This window comes from Falco biarmicus, chromosome W (genome assembly GCF_023638135.1).
Source record: "Falco biarmicus isolate bFalBia1 chromosome W, bFalBia1.pri, whole genome shotgun sequence".
In the NCBI taxonomy this organism is placed as follows: Eukaryota; Metazoa; Chordata; class Aves; order Falconiformes; family Falconidae; genus Falco; species Falco biarmicus.
Window position 1 is genome coordinate 24,883,265 of NC_079310.1, and position 6,371 is coordinate 24,889,635.

A 6,371-nucleotide genomic window follows, 5' to 3' on the forward strand; every position below is an offset into this window, starting at 1 on the left:
GATTGTCTGGTTTCTGCTTTAAATTTAATTCTCTGCAAAAACTGTCCTGGTTTGCAGTGGTAAAATTGTTAAACAAAGGTAAAACTTTATTATTTTTTTTTTTTAAATAATAGCTCTTATGCTTGTACTGAGAATCTCCCAAGCATGTTGTGCAATACTATTTGATTTTATTCTTTTTTAATAAAGATCATATCCACAAATGATCTCTTACTTGTTTTACTTGAGTTCTTGCACTGGATATACAAAGTTTCTGGATGTGCTGGTTTTGGTTGGGGTAGAATTAATTTTCTTCATAGTAGCTGTTATGGGGGTATATTTTGGATTTGTGCTGTAAATAGTGTTGATAATACAGGGATGTTTTATTGCTGAGCAGTGCTTACACAGAGCCTTTTCTGATTCTCACATCACCCCACCAGTGAGTAGGCTGGGGGTGCACAGGAAATTGGGAGGGGACACAGCTGGGACAGCTGACCCCAACTGACCAAAGGGATATTCCATACCCATATGATGTCATGCTGAGTATATAAAGCTGGAGGAAGGGGGGCACATTTGGAGTGATGGCATTTGTCTTCCCAAGTAACAGTTCTGTGTGATAGAGCCCTGCTTTTCTGGAAATGGCTGAACACCTGCATGCTGATGGGAAGTAGTAAATGAATTCCTTGTTTTGCTTTGCTTATGTGTATGGCTTTTGCTTTACCCATTAAACTGTCTTGATCTCAACCCACAAGTTTTTTCACTTTTACCCTTCCAATTCTCTCCCCCATCCTACATGTGGTGGGAGCGAGCAAGTGGCTGTGTAGGGCTTAGTTGCCAGTTGGGGTTAAAACATGACACTGGAGCAAGGGGTGAACAAATGCATGAGAGCACTCTGCCTTTTAGTGCTTCAGTGTGACTTGGAGATAAGGCATTTTTGGTTTATTTAAAAATTATGAAAAAATGCAACACCAAGACTTGTGAAAAGTTAATAAACCCCTTTGTTAAATGTGCAGAGTAGAAAGCCTGCAATACAACTTAGAATGCAGCTTGGATGTGTGCTTCATCCCACTGTAAGCATGAATTCCTTTCCTCAAGTGTTGTTCTTTGGGGTCTGGATGGGATATCATAAAAACATGTTCAAGTACCCTTCTGTAGACCCTGCATGTGTCTCTTCCCTAGTTATTTTGAATGTGGTGTTCTGAGATTCCCAGATCTTCCAGAATATTTTTCACTAAAATTTCTTCCTCTTTGAGTATACTGACCTCTGATAAATACTTCTGATTCAGTTTTCAATGGCTTTAAAGGTTTGGGGTACTATATCCCTTTTATCTGTTCACTTTTCATAGTAAGTTTGACAGGGTATTGTTTGGTTGGTACTGGCTGAAGGACTCCTTTCATCAGTTTCTGGCAAGTTTGAGAGACAAGGAAGCAAACTTTATGTGTCTTCAAAAATACAATTTTTCAGTTTGGCCTCTATCTGCCTGAAGTGGCATGATACCTGTTGTCATAAAGTATAACAGGATTCCCAGTGCCTCGATAGCTATGTAAATGTCAACACAGTTTTCATCTCGGAAGAGTTCAGGAGCAACATAAGGAGAGCCACAGAATGTATATAAAGTTTCATCTCTTACTGTGCTGAATCCAGTCTCCCACCTTAACACAAGTGTTACTAGTGTAGAATACATTTTCTGCTTTCAAGTCCTGGTGAATGATATTATTCTCATGCTGTAGAACATGGTATACATTACATGGTATATGAGAATGAGCTGCCAGAGGGCACCTTGAGCCAACTTTAACAAATGCTATTTTTACTACTTAAACTTGCAGAACAGTCTTCCTGTGTTTTTATGCTGTTGTTTTAAGTAGCTGTAGTTACTGTGCAAGGTTCAGAGGAGATGGTACTGGAAGTAGTTAATTGCCCTTTTCTGCCTTTTATAAAGGCAGATGCTTTGGACTACACAAATAGCATCATCCTAAATCCAGTTGCAATACTGAAGACTAGGCAAAGGGAAGCGACTTGCTAGGTGTTAACTTCACAGATTTGTTCCAAAGTGAGGATCAGGAATTAATGGTCTTAAGTGCTAATCTTCCACATTCAATAATAAGCAAGCTGGATGTTTGCAATACCTAACAAGAAACCTCTTCCCTGGAATGCTTTCTTCTAGTGGAAGAGTGATTGATCCTATGTTTTGAAATAGATGGAGGAAAGAAATTAAGCTTTGTTAGTTGGAGCCTACAGCAACTTAAAACAGAACAGGAGAATGCTGTTGCTAAAGAGGTGGTTCCACCCACCAGATGTTTCCAGTTCACTATCCTCCCAAAAGCTGGCAAAGGAGAGGCAGTAATTCCAGGTGGATGTGAAAGCTCTCTTAGATACCTTTAAAATAGCTCTTTTCTAGCTGTTTTGTTGTTCAGAAACATGGGCATGTAGGGGAAAATTACTTGGGGTGGGAGGAATTAGAGAAAACTGGGACCTAATAGAAGCATAGTATTACAGAAAGCTTGTTAGGGTAAAATACAGCTATCTCCTTCAGGATGGTTATCATGTATGGCATCTACATCACCACAGTTCCCTAAGCAACACATCCTGCCAGCACAGCACATGCTGATAGGAGTGACAGAGGGTGGAGCAGAGTGGAGACACCGTGGTCATGCTCCCTGCAGGAACAGGAACTTGATGGCACCACACAGCTGATAAGCTGCATAGCAGTTGTCAGTTGAAGAATCCATGAGATGTCAGCTGCTGAGCCAACTGTTGTGAAATGACTTTCCTCAGGTGAAATAATCTCATTGTAATACTAATGCACACCTCTATCCCAAAGTTACCTGCCTCCAAGGTACTACTACACCTCACTGGGCAAGTGATACTAATCAGCAACAACAATATGTATGACTAGAGTCACTCAAGCTCCACCTAAATGTGATGGAAATGGACTGGTCCTGGACTGAAATAAGTCCAGGGCAGGAGGAATTGTTGTCTAAACTCCCAGATTACCAAACTGATTTAGTGTTCACAAAGTTAGGTCAAGCTGACCCACTCTCTAAAGTTGTTATAAATGAAAGGGCTTCTAATCAAGGGAGTCAGCCTTGGGGAGGATGAGAAACACAGAACAGACAGTGAAAAGAACACCATCATATAAGTTACACAGAGAGAAGCCTTCAAGTGAGGGAAGTTCTGGCTATGAGAGGAGACAGGCTGATAAGGTGTTGCAATCCACTGGCATAGACAGAAAATTAGTTGAAAATAGGACAAAGGTAATTGTGGTAGTGGGGGATTGCAACCTCTGACTCAAATAGCCCCCCCAAAAGAAAGCAAAACCCCGCTTGAGGAGCATGCATAGTTAGCAGAGAGCTTCAGTAAGTGCTATCTGAGGATGCATACTAATTTTCATTAAAGTGAGAAACTTGTAACCAGTCCTGTGTATGATGAATAAATATGCAATGTACTATGAAATATAAAAAAGCAGACAGATGAGGGGAGAAGTTAGGGAAGAGTCCATTGTAACTTCTGGGATCAGTTGACGGGCTGAACCTGTCTTCTCCCCCATAGGGACACCTATTGGGTAAGAACTTTATCATATGCACACTAACTAACCACTGCTAGCTGTTATTAGTGATTATAGTTTGGTTGTATACCACTTCAAGCTTGTGTTTTGCAGACAGTCCCTATCACTGGCAATCATGAACCTTATTTTGTCACGTTTTATATTAATAAAGAGTGTTATTCTGTAAACTGTTAGTGTTAGTCCTTCGTGGGCGCTAGCAGTCGCTGGCAGTGGGTAACATATTCAAATAACGTAGGAAGATCCACTGAGGGGTCCCCCTTATGCTGTTGGTGCATTTCCCTGAACAAGTCAGTCAAATTATTGTCCGACCCAGCAGGACTGTTCAGTGAAGGATTTCTATAACGCTGACAGACTGGTTGGGCACAAGGGTCTCAGCTTTCCTGGGGTGCTGATAGACAGATCAAACACTAGGGGTTGAGAAAATCCCCCCCCCCCCATTCACATGACACTAAGCTAATACACTAAGACCTGTGAAGTAGAAAATAAAATATGGGGGAAAATCCCTTTTATCTTTTTGTAATATTGCATGATTAAACCAGCTAGAAATAGAATTAATTAGTCTTTGAATTGCACAGAAACTTGCATTAAAAGCAAAGACAAAAAAAGGAATTTATTAGAAGAATCCATTGATTTCCCAGGTCTTTGAAATACATGGGAGAGATAAATTTGTAGTCTGACTGTATTTTGGAATAAAATTTACCATCTCAAAACTTTAACCTGGCCACTGTCTTTTATTTCCTTCCCTGAGGTATAATGCAAATTGATCAATTATTTGCCTTGGAGTTGTTCTTCTAAGATAAAACCAGCTTCCATTAAATACGTATTCTGAAACAACAGAGATGCAACAAAGTCTTTAAAATAACAGAACAAAATTACATACAATTACCTGACTAAAAATGAATGACTCAGGTTGTCAAGTGAAAAAAGTACTGAGTAGTAAAAGATTAAGTGTTCATAAGGTAAATTTTGAATGGATCTGGGCAGAAGATAAGCAGTTGCTATTATTTTTGAGGAAGGCATTTGAAAAGAAATAAATCCTGCACTGCATTTTGAAACATAATTTATACTGTCTGACATTTCCAGTTTTTCAGAGTAATGTCTGAGACAGATTTATCCTGATTCAGCATTAACAAGCCATTGCATTACCGTAATTATATTACTGAACTTGACTAAAAGAAGGTGTAGATGTACATATACAATATCCAAATAAAAGTGGCAGGAGCCAGGGAGAAACAGAGCAATGTCATAAAGATTGGCTGCTCAGTTTTACAAATGCTGAACTGTCCCCTGAAAGTAGCTTTGCAACTGCTCTGTCCTTGCCAGTTTTAAATGTCCCAAAGTGACTGCAGTTCTGAGAACTTTTAGAACACTTAGAGAATAAAAACCTAGGTAGAAAGACATGTATTTGTGCTTTTTATCTAATTGACAATTAGATTGGAAACATTTAGAACCCATCAGAAAAAAAACACTGAAATGGAAAACAGTACCAGCTGTATTTCTCTAGCTATGTATGAGCATGCCACCTTCTCAGACCAACATGATTGTGGTGGATTGACCCTGGCTGGCTGCCAGGTGCTGACCAAGCTTCTCTATCACTCCCCTCCTCAACTGGACAGGGGAAAGAAAATACAATGAAAGGCCTGTGGGTCGAGATAAGGACAGGAAGAGATCACTCACCAATTACTGTCTCAGGCAAAACAGACTCAACTCAGGGAAAATAATTTAATATATTACCAATCAAAATCAGTAGGATAGTGAGAAATAAGAAAATAATCTTAAATCTCCTTCTCCCAACCCCTCCCTTCTTCCCAGGCTCAACTTCACTCCCGATTTCTCTACCTCTTCCCCCCAATCAGTGCAGGGGGACAGGGAGTGGGGGTTGTGGTCAGTTCATCACACAGTGTCTCTGCCACTCCTTCCTCCTCAGGGGGAGGACACCTCACACTCTTCCCCTGCTCCAGTGTGGGGTCTGTCCCATGGGAGACAGTCCTCCACAAACTTCTCCAATGCAGGTCCTTCTCATGGGCTGCAGTTCTTCACAAACTGCACTAGAGTGCGTCCCTTCTATGGGGTGCAGTCCTTCAGGAACAGACTGCTCCAGCACGGGTCCCTCATGGGGTCACAAGTCCTGCCAGGAGCCTGCTCCAGTGCAGGCTCTCCATGGGGTCACAGCCTCCTTCAGGCACATCCACCTGCTCTGGAGTGGGGTTGTCCATGGCCTGCAGGTGGATATCTGCTCCACTGTTAACCTCCATGGGCTGCAGGGGGACAGCCTGCCTCACCATGGCCGGTCTGTCTTGGAGCTGGCTGGAACTGGCTGTGTCCAACATGGGGGCAGCTTCTGGCATCTTCTCATAGAAGCCACTCCTGCAGCCTCCCACTACCAAAACCTTGCCACGCAAACCCAGTACAGTGGTCCTCTCACCATGCAGACCACCTGCTCCTCAGACTGGCTCCTGCCTCTGACCCTGTATTTGGATACCACATACTGAGAAACCTCTGCACTGCAGAGTCCTGCTACCAGGTCTGCCATCTGTATGTCCTCCCCAGCCTCTGCAGGCACAGAGCCATGCAGGGGAATAATCACAGGCTCACTAGAATCAATGAAGCTTCAACTAACCTCTGGAAACTGCTTAATGCATAGTAAGGCTTCAAGACTTGGCAAGAAGCTTAGCAGGAAGCGATCTGATCTTATTTGACATCCTACAGGTCATAAGTTACTAATCTCTGAATGTCATGTTTTAACCCCAGCTGGCAACTAGAGTACCATACAGCCGCTCACTCACTCCCCCTCCCCCCGGAAGGATGGGGAAGAGAATCGAAAAAAAG

The 6,371-nt window shown here is 42.1% G+C and overlaps 1 pseudogene; it reads right to left on the reverse strand.

Moving 5' to 3' along the window:
* Positions 1-977: 977 nt before the first annotated feature.
* LOC130141934 (serine/threonine-protein kinase NIM1-like) lies at positions 978-6,075 on the reverse strand (annotated as a pseudogene).
* Positions 6,076-6,371: the final 296 nt, after the last annotated feature.